General features: G+C 37.8%; 1 long non-coding RNA gene across 4 annotated transcripts in view; it reads right to left on the reverse strand.

Moving 5' to 3' along the window:
• Positions 1 to 15,368, reverse strand: part of LOC110126619 (uncharacterized) — a 362,093-nt gene that overhangs the window by 140,332 nt on the left and 206,393 nt on the right. For all 4 annotated transcript variants that reach the window (XR_011491488.1, XR_011491485.1, XR_011491487.1 and 1 more), the window contains one exon: positions 12,141 to 12,259. This is a non-coding gene — a long non-coding RNA (uncharacterized lncRNA). The remainder of the gene's footprint in view (positions 1 to 12,140; positions 12,260 to 15,368) is intronic.

Raw genomic sequence — 15,368 nt, forward strand, 5'->3', positions numbered from 1 at the left:
GATTTGCTTTCATGGAAAGTCTTTGATTTCTTATAATTTATATTCTGTATGCAGGAATTAATTAAAAAACAGATAAATAGATAACATAATTTCAAAAACTTAACATTGCTGTAACATGACAGAGTGACTGGGATGGAAATGACTAGTTGAAATTGGGGAGGAGAAAACAGGTAAGACCTCTCTAAGGAGATGATATTCAACCCAAATTCTGAGCAAAAAGATATGAGGCAGATTGTCCCAGTTAGGTGGAAGAAGAAAGACAACAGACCTGAGAATGGAAAGTGCTTAGGGAACCCAAAGACAAAAAGATGACCAGTATCACTAGAGCACAGAAAAAGAGGAATTGTAGGAGTGAAGTTGTTCTTATTACTGATTTTTAGTATGATTCTATGCTGGTGTGTCCAGTTGTGATTTAAGAAAATTCTGGTGAGACAGATTACCTTTCTTGGTAGAGAAGACAAGATGTGATTTAGGAACATGCTCATCTCCTTAGCAACAAAACTACTACCCTTATTGGATACAGGGACTGGGAACTCTCTCTGGTTTACTCAATACTGTATCTCCAGTACTTGGCTGATAGCAGGCATTCAGTTATTGTTGATTAAATCAGGGGAATCATCTCTGAGGTGTATATTTTAATTTTGTATCATAATTTTGGGATCACATAATGCATTTCCCCTGGAGGAGTGCATGGAAACGCATTCAAAGTATTCTTGCCTGGAAAATCCCATGGAGAGAGAAGCCTGGGAGGCTACAGTCCATAGGGTTGCAAAAAGTTGGACATGACTGAAGTGACTTAGCACACACGCATACTACATTTCATCTATTTAAGAACTTTTTTGGGGTTTCTTTTTACTCCAAATACTGTGTTGAGTACTAGAGATAAAAAGATGAGAGTCCATTCTATAATCTACCTAGTTTATTAGAGTTTATAACATAATTGTAGCTTAAAAATATTTGTACAATGACTGCAGTTATCATTAAACCACTATGCATGAAGAACAAAATGTTAGACTGACATGAAAAGTCATTTCAATGAATTACAAAAATGAGAGTCTCATAACCAGTGCAATACCTGTGTCTGTCCTTTCAAGACTGAATTCTGACTATTATTTGATCATTTCCCACCATACTCCACATCCAACACTTCTCATTGCTACGGTCACAAAACAATATTCATTTCCAACTGTGGTTGGGCTGACAGCTGTTTGAAAAGCTAGAACAGATTTTTTTCTTAATCAAAGTCAGTGCAGAATGTGATGATTTCATTTTAAAATAAATTTGGATAGCCACAAATAATTTTTTTTTATTTGGGTATAGCTGGTCTGACTACCCTCATAGAGTGAGTTTGAAAATCACTTTAATTCTTACCTGTTTATAGAGTCAGAGAAAGAAGAACAAAATTTGTACTAACTGAAAATTAGCTAAGGCTTCAAAGAGGTTATGTATATGAACACCTCAAGATGGTGACTTGAGTAGGATGAGAAGAAATATTGACATGGTAGACATTTGTGCCCTAGATGTTTTTCTTTTTAAACTATATCTTTAAATATTATAATCAACAGAAGATTATACCACCCACCAACAGATTGACACAGTTTTTAATAGATAGAGGGCTAAGTGGTAAGGGAAACATTTATGATGTGGATGCTCATGCTCACTCACTTCAGTTGTGTCTGACTCTTTGCAACCCCATGGACTGTAGCCCACCAGGCTTCTCTGTCCATGAGATTCTCCAGGCAAGAATACTGGAGTGGGTTGCCATGTCCTCTTCCTGGGGATCTTCCCACTCCAGGGATCTAACCTGCATCTCCTACACTGCAGGCAGATTCATTATTGCTGAGCCATTGTGGAAGCCCTTGCCATGTGGATAAAAACAATCATAAAAATGGAAATGCCATTTGATCTACAAATTCTTTCAAAGCTATCCTAAATGCTTCTCAAACTTCTCCATTAAAGAAACTCTGATGATACAAGTAAACGTGAAAAGTGAAGTCACTCAGTCGTGTCTGACTCTTTGCGACCCCATGGACTGTAGCCTGCCAGGCCCCTCCATCCATGGGATTTTCCAGGCAAGAATACTGGAGTGGGTTGCCATTTTCATACTTTTCCACTTAACCTCATCTGCTAGCTTCCCCACTTTCAAAGTGACCTGATGACAGTTTGACATTTCTTTGAAATTCCAGTTTTATACTCAAAATGTGTATGTTTTACATTCTACTTGACTATAAAACTGCATATATCAAACATAAAAAATTAATTTATTCTATGACTTCCTGTAAAATTAAGGTCACCTGGAAAAATGTAGCTTCCCTTTAGTTAGAACCAGAATAAGAATACAATTAGGCAAGTGCACAAAGATATGCCAACAAGGGTAGAAATGGCAGTGCTCTCATATTTGAACTAAAACCTAAATGATGCACATCTGCCCAATGGAAGACTCATCTAATAAATTATCATGTGGATTACTATGTTCCTCTGAAAAACTTTAGTGAGAATGTATATTAATAAAAAATAGGGGTGATCATGACATAGTCTCTAGATTAAAAAAAAAGGAACAATTCAAAGACCCATTTAAAAAGTATATGTGCCTGTGCATGTCTATATATCTCCCCAATTAAAAAGTATACTTATCTTATTAGGCGATCTGTTTCACTCTTAATAATATACATGTTGGGGAGGGAGGTGGGATGGGGGTTTCAGGATGGGGATCACATGTAAATCCATGGCTGATTCATGTCAATGTATGGCAAAAACCACTACAATATTGTAAAGTAATTAGCCTCCAACTAATAAAAATAAATGAAAAAAAAGTATACTTATCCCATTAGGATATTTCAGTAGAATCTGGATTCAGAAAATCAGAGTAGAAACATTTTAAAGTAATATATTTAAATATTAGAGGACAAACTTAAGCTAGCTCAAGCTAGCAAACTAACTGCTTATCTATACACTGATGTGTTTTCAAAATACACATTGATAATTTGTGTGATTTTTATGAAATATTTTGCATATATGATTACAAGAATATATGTATATATATAAAATCCTATCAATAGCTATCTTGTAGTATGCTATAATGGGTACATTTCATTCATTATCTCTTTTTTGCTTATTTTCTGATTTCTAGAAAGATTATAAATTACATATGTAAATAATGAAAAATGTACTATTTTCCTATTGATGCCACATTACTAAAGGTTGAATATGTTTTTAAAGTACATAAGAATATAGAATAGCAACAGCTTTCATTTTCCTTCTCATATTTTTCCATTTCAGAAACTCCCAGACACTGGGGCTCTGTAATAACCTAGAGGGGTGTGTGAATCGGCAGAAGGTGGGAGGGAGATTCAAGAGAGAGGGGACATATGTATACCTATGGTTCATTTATGTTGATGTATTACAAAAATCAAAACAATATTGTAAAGCAATCATCAATCAATTAAACATAAACTAAAATACACACACATACAGCTCCCAGACAATGGAATCTTACAGTTCATTCTCTCCTCTCCTTCTCAATAACTTCAGTTCTCTCTAAAAGAGAGAACTTTTTCTAAAGTAATATTACTGTTTTATATTTATGAAATCATCAAGATTGTGTTTTTAGCACAAAAGAAGAATTAAAGAGGTCTGATTGACTACCTGGCTGCTTATATTGTTTGGTAACATTTTGTGACAGTGAGCAAGTGATTCTTATAAGTCAAAGTGCAGTTGGCTGGTAGAAGATAAAAAGTTAATAGGGAAAATGAGTGGTAAACATGAACATGATTAAAAATACTGTGCCTTTTCTGAGCAAAGAAATAAGGTATTCTCAAAACCAAGCCTAGTGTCTGGGGGGCCTATAGCCACCCAGAGTGGGTGTGCCATTTCTAATCTGCACAAAGTCACCACGTGGGCTTCAGGTAGGCATGTATCCTCATCTTGGAGGGATTAAACAACCTGCCCAAGATTCATTCAGAAATTAACTATCTTTCTCTCCTAATCAAATTTCTTCTAATTAAATTTGCGAGCCATTATAATACATTAAAATAGGCTTCAAGGCATTGTTAACACAGTAGTCCCAGAATACTCTACAAACACAAGTTCATTGATTTCCAATCCCACTCTTAGATACTTTCCTAGTTTTATTTTGGTTTTTTCTTTATTGAACAGCCTACAGAGTTTGCTCATCACAAGTTAATACAAATCTTCAATAAAGTAAAGGGCTTTACAAATTATGGGTCTACTTTAAGCTATATAAATATGTGAATATCAATTACAGAAGTAGATGGAAAGACAATTAAATATTATCACAATTTTATTAAAAGTGATGTTTCTGAATGATTTATTTGTAAAGTTTGGTCTCATATATTTTATGAGATATTTATATGCTTGAGCTTCAACGATCACTGAGATACATTTATTTTGAGATTTATAAATCTCTGAGGCCTCTTAAGAAATGAAGAATTGAATACCAATGTCTATGAAACTTTTGCTTGCAGTTTGACCTTTGTCCTTGCCCTTCATCTTACATGGAATCATCAAAAAGCTGGAAGGTAAGGCACCACTACCTTTAAGCAACCTCACCTTCCTTCAAGCTGTGTTAGATGCCTCCTCCATTCTCTGGGATTCCCTCTTTGAGAGGCCTCATCATGCTGCTGCCTCTGATCATTTATTTACTTTTCTGTAATCCCCCAAAATAAGTCCTGGAGAGCAGAGAGCTTGCCTTTTTTATTTTTGTATTCATGACATCTAACAAGTAGGGGATAAGCAGTGAATGTTTGCTAAATAATTAGCTGAGTGGAAGAGAAGACAACGTGTGGTTTGTTCATATAGAACTAAAATCATAAATGAGTGGACTTTAAATTCCCTTACCCAGAAATCTACAGAAGGTATCAGTCAGACAGACAAAAGTTCAGAAGACAGATACACAGAGAGTGACTGGTTGAGACAGCTCTTAACCTGCTTTAACTACTTAAGAGGAATCTATCACAACACTTTGGAAAGGGAAACAGGGAAGAGATGAAATCATGGACTGAATGTGATGGAAAATGAAGGGGAAATGTACAGGCAAATACACGTGGGTGTGGGCTCATTCACTTCAGTCATGCCTGACTCTTTGCAACCCTATGGCCTGCTGCTCAGCAGGCTCCTCAGTCCATGAGGTTCTCTAGGCAAGAATACTGGAGTGGGATGCTGTGACGTCCTCCAGCGGATCCTCCGGACCCAGGGATCAAACCCACGTCTGCTGCACTACAGACAGATTCTTTACCACTGAGCCACTGGGGAATGCCCAAATACATATGTAGAAGCAATAAAAAACATCTATTACCATGTCTCCCATCAAGTAAAGTTAAAAGGAGGAACCATGAACTAAGAGTCTTAAAGCACAGGTTTCAGTCCTCTTTTTCATTCCCTGTTGTTACTACTCTCTTCTCTTCCGAGATATAGACAGACAAGCTGAGCTTCCCATGCATCAAACTTCCCACTGGTAATACAGTGAGATTTAACCAAAGTTCAATCTAAACCTTTCAAGAATTATAATTTTCACTGCTAGAAGTCAATATTCCAGAAGGGGGCAGCATTTATTCATAACAGAGAAACCAAGAAACAGTTTTTATTTTAGCTAGTTTTCAAAGCAATAAAGGTTGAGAAGTTGGATGAAAGGAACACTTACACTCTTTCTTGAATTTAGTGTGAGTACATAAGGATGTCAAGAGTAGGAAAGTGGGTGGACGTCTGGTGTCTGCTCTGCTGTGTGGGCATTTAATAAGGAAAAAGTCAAATAGTTCTATGAGAAAGATCATCCCTCTTATTCACTAATCCTTGAATCTTTGATGCTGAGTGCAGTTTCAGGCACATGGTTATTGCTTATTAAATGAATGATTGATGAAAAAAATTTTAATGGAGATGGAATAGATTCATTCCCAGGCAGAGAAGGTGACAATCTGGATCAAGAGGACCTGTTCAGTTCCTCAGGAAGCCCATCACTTATATGAACTCCCCAAAAGTAGCCGTAATTGCTTTGTTCCAAAACTAAGCAAATGGGAGCAGGAGAGGAGCCTTAGAGAACACTTTTTCCAGTTACTTTTTTTTTTGTATGAGCTTCTCTAAAGCTTAGAGAAGGTGTTATTTTCCCAAAGTACTGCTGACTAGTCACAGAGCAGGGTCTAAAAGCAATTTCCATGGTCTCTGTATAGTGCTCTCTCTATGGGTCGACCACTCTTTTAATAAAATTATCCCCACCCACTCACTGTCTGTTGCAGCTTTTTTAAACAGACTTTATTTTTTTAGGGCAGTTTTAAATTCATAGAAAAGTTGAACTTAGAACTTAGAATTGAAAAAGAACTTAATTTAGTTCTTTAGTTCATTTCTTTGATGTATCTAAAAAGTCATAGCTAAAACTCAGGATCTATATTTTCTCCTTTGTTATCTTCTAGGAGTTTTATAGTTTTTTACTTTACATTTAAGTCTATTATCCATTTTGTGTTAATTCTGTGAAGGGCATAAACTCTCCATTTATATTCATTTTTTTGCATGTGAGTGCCCAGCTGTGTCTGACTTTGCGACCCCCTGAACTGTAGCCCGCCAGGCTCCGCTGTGCAGGGAATTTTCTAAGCAAGAATACTGGAGTGGGTAGCCATTCTCTTCTCCAGGGGATCTTCCTGACCCAGGGATTGAGCCTGAATCTCCTGCATTGCAGGTGGATTCTTTAGCATCTGAGTCACCAGGTAAGCCCTGGTTTTAGCACAACTTGTTGAAAATACAATCTGTGCTACACTGTATTGTCTTTGCTCCTTTGTCAAAGATCAGTCACCTATATTTCTGTGGGCCTATTTCTGGGTTCTCCATTCTGTTACATTGATCTGTCTATCTTTCACCAATACCACACTATTTTGGTTTGTGTAGATTTATAGCAAGTCTTGAATTTGGGTAGTGTCATTCCTCCAACTTTGCTTTCCTTCATCAATATTGTGTTGGCTAATCTGGGTTTTTGCCTACTGATATAAACTCAAGAGTCTGCAAAATAACTTTCTGGGTTTCTCATTGGGATTGCATTAAATCTATAGATCAAGTTAGAAAGAACTGATAACTTGATGATATTGAGTCTATCCATAAATGTAGGATATTCATTTAGGGCTTCCCTTATAACTCAGTCGATAAAGAATCTACCTGCAATGCAGGAGACCTGGGTTTGATTCCTAGGTCGGGAAGATTCTCTGGAGAAGGAAATGGCAACCCACTTCAGTATTCTTGACTGGAGAATCCCATGAACAGAGGAGCCTGGCAGGCTACAGTCCATAGACCTGCAAGAGTCAGAAACAACTACCACCATGAATATAGACCAACTCTTAATTTATTCATTTAGTTGATTTTTCTCATCAGTTTTGTAATTTGTCTCTAAAACTCTTGTACATATTTTGTTAGATTTATACCTAAATATTCACTGAGGTTTCAATATAAAGGTTTGTTTCTACTTTCAAATTTTACTTGTTCATTGCTGGGGATATAGAAAAGAAACTGACTTCTGTAAATTAACTTTGTGTCCTGCACACTTGCTATGATTGCATATTGACTCCAGACAATTTTTGGTCAATTCTTTTGGACTTTCTACATGAATAATCAAGTTGCCTGCAAACAAAGACATTTTATTTCCTCCATCCTGATTTGTATACCTTTTACTTCCTTTTTTATCTTAATGCAACTTTCTCAATTCATTCTCTCCTTTCCTTCCTCCTCTGGGCCCACATGTCCATTCTCTACATATGCATCTCCTTTCCTTCCCTACAAATAGGTTCATCTTAATGTATTAGCTAGGACTTTTAGTACAATGTTAAAATAAATGGTAAAGTTTTTTTTTTTTTTCATTCTGAATGAGCATTCAGCTCAGTTCAGTTGCTCAGTCATGCCCGACTCTTTGCAACCCCATGGACTACAGCACGACAGGCCTCCCTGTCCATCACCAGCTCCCAGAGTTTACTCAAATTCATGTCCATCAAGTCGGTGATGCCATCCAACCGTCTCACCCTCTGTTGTCCCCTTCTCCTCCTGCCCTCAATCTTTCCCAGCATCAGGGTCTTCCCCAATGAGTCAGCTCTTCACATCAGGTGGCCAAAGTATTGGAATTTCAGCTGCAGCATCAGTCCTTCCAATGAACACTCAGGACTGATCTCCTTTAGGATGGACTGGTTGGATCTCCTTGCACTCCAAGGGACTCTCAAGAGTCTTCTCCAACACCACAATTTAAAAGCATCAATTCTTTGACGCTCAGCTCTCTTTGTAGTCCAACTCTCACATCCATCCATGACTACAGGAAAAACCATAGCCTTGACTAGACAGACCTTTGTTGGCAAATAATATCTCTGCTTTTTAATATGCTGTCTAGGTTGGTTATAACTTTTCTTCCAAGGAGTAAGTGTCTTAATTTCATGGCTGCAAGTCACCATCTGCAATGATTTTGGAGCCCCCAAAAGTAAAGCCTCTCACTGTTTCCATTGTTTCCCCATCTTTTAGCCATGAAGTGATGTCTCTGCTTTTGAATATGCTGCCTAGGTTGGTCATAACTTTTCTTTCAAGGAGCAAGTGTCTTTGATTGTTTCAATTTCTTTTCTACACCTAGTATAACCATTTGATTTCAAATGCTGAACTATCTTTGCACATGTGGAATAAATCCTCTTTGGGAAAGGTATAAAAATCTTTTTTTTTTGGGCTGTGCTGCCCAGCTTGCGACATCTTAGTTCCCTGACCAGGGATCAAACCCCAGGCCCCAGCAGTGAAAGTGTCAAATCCTAACTACTTGACCACCAGGGAATTTCCTATAAAATTCTTTTTACACTCTGTTGGACTCAGTTTGCTAGTTTGTTTTTAGACAGGTTACTAGACTCTCCAATGCATTTATGTCCTCTTTCTCTAAAACTGGAGTAAAAATCTTGGTACCAGATATTTTTCTAAAAGTCCTATGCCACCAATCTGCAGGAATGATGAAAACCAATTAGTTCAGGAGCTAAACCTGATTTTGAATCCAGCTCTGCCACTCCTCAACTACACAGACACACAGACCTGGACCATTCACCTTCTGAGGACTTCATTCATTGTTTTACTATGGAATTACTAAGGACATCCAAAAATGACACTTAAAAGCAAAATTTTAATTAGATCATTAACTTGTTTTATTTCTATTGAGATGATGATGTGTGTAAGCACTTCCTTTTACCTCTCTCTTTTGATATCCTGAGATTGCACTTCCCAAAAAAGCATCATCAATCAAGTCTTGCTGTGTATTCTCTTGTCTAAAAAACTTGAGCCGTGGTGTTCATTTAAAGAACCACTATTATGAGGAACAGCATCACAGTATTCTTTTCATTTATTTCCTGTTTTAAGTTGTTGACTCTTCATCAAGGCTATCCTTATGAAACAATTTTATTCAGGTGAAATCAGGTTAAGAGGGACACCAAATACAGCTTAGAGGAAGATAATACATTCCAAAGAGCAATGACGATATCAAAGATTTGTCTATAAAGATGGAATAGGTACCTCTTCGGTTTCAGGAATTCCTTTGCTTTAGCAATCATCTGACTGCTGCTAACATGTCCCATGGAGTCCCCATTAGAAGCCTCCTTCAAGAGACTGTCCAGTCACATGGCCCCTTGAGGTGGGTGTCTGGCCATAACACACACATATACACATGCACATATCATATGTGGAGTAGAGAAACTCTCCATTTTACATTTCCTAAAGTTGAAAGTCATGGCTTCTTGATTTTCATCTTTTGCAGATCTTTTCATGAAATAGGAATTACATAATCTCAGATTGAATTGCTTTTCTAGTTAAATAAATTTATCCCAAATAAAAAGGCCTACACTATCCTTTTTTTTTTTTTTTTTTTCATTTTACCTCATACTGGTGAAATGTTGTCACATACTGGTATTTGGAAATCACTGACAGAGGGGCAACTCTGTTAATGAGCTAAATAGAGAACAGGGAAAGGCTGACTCACCTCACCAAGGTGAGGAATGTTCCAGTATAGAAAAACACAAGGAAATACCTAATCCAAAAGGACCATTTAGGATTAACGTCAGTATTTTAAGTGGTTAATAGGTGTTGTGCAGCAAAGCAGACAGGAGAGTGCTGGTCCAGGCACCCAGGCCTTCTCTTTCTTCTGCAGAGATCATCCTTACAACCAGAATCTAAGGACCAATTTTTTACTTCTTTTTTAGTTATTTGTTTAATATAATTTTTTCTCCAAACATATCTGAGGTATTATGGCCAATGCCATAGAACACTAAGATTAACATTTGTGAATAAATGTTTGTTTTGAGAGCATGACCATCCTCAGTGACTCTGTGGCCGAGTGTAAAGTTCTGGAAATTTCAGGTACCATTCAGAGCAAGACCAGACCAAGTCCTTGCCCTTAAAGTCCTAACTTTCCAAGTTTATATACACACAGCACATGCAGTATGAAAAATACAGGGCATACCAAAGGGTTGGTTTTGACATCTGCTTTAATTCCCTAATAGAAGAAAAGGAAGGAAGGAAAGAGAATGGGGGGTTGGGGAGGAGGAAGGGTGAAAAAATGGAAAACAATAACGGTGGTTCCCAGAAAGAAGGACAACGCCAGTGGAAGATTTATGGGAAGTGAAAGCCCTGATCCTGCCCAGATTGTCCGGGAACTCTTTCTGCTGGAGTGTGATTTGTTAACTGCTGTCTGGTCAGCATTTCCAGGGAGTCAATTTTGGACTCTAATCCTCACATTTAGAATTGCCAAACCCAAGCCAAGGTTGTCTTCCAGGCATAGGGCTTTATCGGATAAGGCTACTTCATGTATTGTATGGTAACTGGTGAATACTCCACCTTGTATTTAAGAATAGCGTCAAGACAGGAAAAAAAAAAGTAGCAATATTACCAAAGCTTGGAAAGCACTATTTTAAAAACAATTCATTTCTTTCCAGCATAGATATGACCCTACATGACAATGAGTATGAAACAATTCAATACTCAAATAGTCCTTTGAAAGTCACGAAGGACTTTCATGGATGCTTCAGAATAACCATCATGATAACAACAGTTCTGCTAATAAACCAGTTTCAGTTTAAAAATAATAGCAGCCAGCATATATTGAACTCTTCCCACATGCCAGCCACTGTATTAAACATTGATGTCACCTGCAGTATATTTAGTCTCCACACTAGTCCAGAAAGTTAATTAATATAATGATGTCCATTCTACAGATGAAGAAAACTATGCCTCAGAAAGTTTAAGTAACTTATTCAAAGTTAGTTTGATAGTAAAGGTGGAACCATGATTTGAGCTCAAACAGTCCAGTTGCAGAATCTCACACTTTAAGACAATTATATATTTCCTGTCATTCTAATAGTTACTTTTCTCACTCAAAATCACCCTGAGCTTTAAAGTCACATAGATATAGATTTAATTCCTGGTGTGTGGCCCTAGAAAAGTCTTCTTGGAGTCTTACTTTTTTATTTGTAAAACAGATGTAATCATACCATCTGTAAGACTACTGTGAAAGGGAGAGGTAGTACAGGTAGCCATTCAATACATGGAAAGTCCCACCCCAGCACAGACAAGACACAGACCATCAGGATTAAAAGGGGAAATAAGCACACAGAAAGACACGGAGCCCAGGTACTTAGGACCTATCTCCATGGCAAGGGATAACTGGTAGTAGCTCACCTTTGGAAATATTGAAGGTAGTAACTTCCCTTTAAGCAATTCAATGGGTTAAGTAAAAATTTAAGTATACTTGCAAAATAAGAGTTCAGTAATAACATTTAAAGAAAATCAAACAAAAACAAGAAAGAGGAATAGATCCTGTACAAAGAAAACAAAACCTCTACCATTAAAAAGATTATGCTGAGTCACACCAAACCAAATTAATTCATATAGTAAAGGAGGAATTGATATCTGTATCAGAACCCATCTGCCTGTCATACATAATGCAATATCCACAAAAGCATGTTAAACCAGATACATTCCTTATCCTATGTCGTGGAGGAGGCACCTCTGTGACTACTGTATCAAATAAGCTCTAGGTTAAACAGTCACTCTAGTAGAATCCTAGACAGAGTGGACTGGCAATCCACTGGCAATTGCCATCAAGAATCTGATATGTGGTGTGGAAAAAAAAATAGATAACAGACCTTAGAGAAGATCACATTGGCCAGGTCTCCAGTATTCTTGTGCTCTGCATTCTCTAAGTAATGTAATTTCCCAGTCCAGTAGAAGTTCATAGCCTTTCCACTGTAGAAACACTAAAGATCTAAGATAAAAAGGAAAAAAGAATATTATAAAAGAGAGAGTGGAAATGATAGCACAAATAGCAAAAGCACAAAATGAAATAGTCTGAGAGAGGACCTGCTGTCCTAGCAGCAGAATCTCCATGAGTGTTTTGCTAGCTTAAGTTGGAGTCTCTTATTCTGTGGTCCCTATCTTCACAGTGCACTGTATCAAAGAAGTAAAATTTATGAAAATAAAACCTTTTGTTTTTTGGTAGCTTGTTTTGTGTACATAAAATTTGCAGAGAAAACGTGAATTCAAAAACTTCAATCAATTAAACCTGCAGTTGTAAGACTTACTTAAGTCCTGCCTACTAAAACAAAATCAACAAACTTTTGGCGAGATCTTTCAAAAAGGCTTTCATTCATCAAATGTTACTATGTCTTTCAGAAACTAACTTTAAAGACAGCTATTAGAATACAAAAAATTTCTTATGATTGTCAGTTCAGTTCAGTTTAGTCGCTTAGTCGTGTCCGACTCTTTGTGACCCCGTGGACTGTAGCACGCCAGGCCTCCCTGTCCATCACCAACTCTGGAGTTCACCCAAACTCATGTCCATGGAGTTGGTGATGCCATCCAACCATCTCATCCTCTGTTATCCTCTTCTCCTCCTGCCCCCAATCCCTCCCAGCATCAGAGTCTTTTCCAATGAGTCAACTCTTCGCATGAGGTGGCCAAAGTATTGGAGTTTCAGCTTCAGCATCAGTCCTTCCAATGAACACCCAGGACTGATCTCCTTTAGGATGGACTGCTTGGATCTCCTTGCACTCCAAGGGACTCTCAAGAGTCTTCTTCAACACTACAGGTCAAAAGCATCAATTCTTTGGCTCTTGGCTTTCTTCATAGTCCAACTCTCATATCCATCCATGACTACTGGAAAAACCATAGCCTTGACTAGACAGACCTTTGTTGGCAAAGTAATATCTCTGCTTTTTAATGTGCTGTCTAGGTTGGTCGTAACGTTCCTTCCAAGGAGTAAGTGTCTTAATTTCATGGCTGCAGTCACCATCTGCAGTGATTTTGGAGCCCCCCAAAATAAAGTCAGCCACTGTTTGCACTTTTCCCCCATCTATTTGTCATGAAGTGTTGGGACCGGTTGCCATGATCTTGGTTTTCTGAATGTTGAGCTTTAAGCCAACTTTTTCACTCTCCTCTTTCACTTTCACTTTCATCAAGAGGCTCTCTAGTTCTTCACTTTCTGCCGTAAGGGTGGTGTCATCTGCATATCTGAAGTTATTGATATTTTTCCTGGCAATCTTGATTCCAGCTTGTTTCATCCAGTCCAGAGTTTCTCATGACGTACTCTGCATATAAGTTAAATAAGCAGGGTGATAATATACAGACTTGATGTACTCCTTTTCCTATTAGGAACCAGTCTGTTGTTCCATGTCCAGTTCTAACTGTTACTTCCTGACCTGCGTACAGATTTCTCAAGAGGCAGTTCAGGTAGTCTGGTATTCCTATCTCTTTCTCATTATATCCCATGCTGTGGTGTTTTTAACCTGCTATTATTACTTGAATACTTAGAAGGGACTCAGTGGATATTTGTTAAATAATAGAAGGGATTTTCTAGGGAGTTTTTAAACCTTTCATGATTTCATAATTTAACATTTCATAATAATTAAGATCAAGCTCTAAGATCAGATGGATCTAACTCACTATCTATGTCCTTCAGCAGGTTTTTGTAACTTCTTTAAGTCTCAGATTTTTTTTTTATTAAAAGAAATCTCAGTATATAATTACTTCTTCCATTAGGTGTTCACTTAGATTAAAAAGAGAATTAATATAAAACTCATAGCTCAGAACCATGTTCTAAAGTGCTAAAAAAAAATTAGCTACTAACATTTTACATCTCATCTTAGGCAAATGATGTACACAATTCTTTAATCTTATCTTCTTTGCCACATGAAGTATATATTAAGCCTTTTTGTGATAGTACCAAGTATTTTGGTAATGGCAAAACGACATACTTTTTGACGGAGATTTGTATGACTCATCAACAAACAAATAGACAAAAATTTCTCATTTTTCATGGTAGCTTATTGGTCGGAGAAGGCAATGGCACCCCACTCCAGTACTCTTGCCTAGAAAATCCCATGGACGGAGGAGCCTGGTAGGCTGCGGTCCACAGGGTTGCTAAGAGTTGGACATGACTGAACAACTTCACTGTCACTTTTCACTTTCATGCATTGGAGAAGGAAATGGCAACCCACTCCAGTGTTCTTGCCTGGAGAATCCCAGGGATGGGGGAGCCTGGTGGGCCGCCGTCTATGGGGTTGCACAGAGTTGAACACGACTGAAGTGACTTAGCAGCAGCAGCAGCGGCTTATTGGTAGTAGGGGATGGAAGTGGATTCTATAGCAAAGGCCAGAGCACAGAGACCAGGATGGATAGAATAATATACTTAGAGAATAAAAGGAAAGGCCCTATTTTCTGATGCCGAGCCTCATAACACGTTTGATGGGCACATCACTGAAAAAGCTGGATCTTCCATAATAATGGTAGTAGGAGGAAACGGATGCTCCTTTTTTTTGGCAGGGGAGAGGCAAGGAAGAAGATAGAGGAGAAAAAAGCAGAAAACTTCACTGTACACAAAATGGAGGTCAAGGTGAGCCTGCTGGGGGCAGTGTGGTACAGTAGACAGAGCAGGGGCTTTATAATGGGATAGATCTAAATCTGGTTTTCTAGCTGGGTTATTTGTTACGGAGACTAAGTACCTATTGCTATTTAACAATCGGTGCACCTGTCACTTCATCTTTGTCATGGTAATAAAAATCATAATTATAAAATATATAAATATAAAAATTGCATCATAGAGATCTAGTGAAGATATAATGAAACAACAGTGCTAGTTGAGTGTCCAATCCATTTTCTGGTCTTACAAAATACTTCTCATTCACTCTGCAGGCAAGAAAAGCACAAAAATGCTCACTGAAGCATTGTTTCTTGCACTTTTTTACTCATTTCTCCCATACGTGTTCCTGGTAATTGTGGGAGATTTGTGTTGTGTCAATTTAGCTAAGCTGGGACATTTCCCAGAATCCACCTTTTCTTCATGCAATCAGCTCAAGCCCAGGCTCAGAAGTGCAAAG

Source organism: Odocoileus virginianus, chromosome 15 (genome assembly GCF_023699985.2).
Source record: "Odocoileus virginianus isolate 20LAN1187 ecotype Illinois chromosome 15, Ovbor_1.2, whole genome shotgun sequence".
In the NCBI taxonomy this organism is placed as follows: domain Eukaryota; kingdom Metazoa; phylum Chordata; class Mammalia; order Artiodactyla; family Cervidae; genus Odocoileus; species Odocoileus virginianus.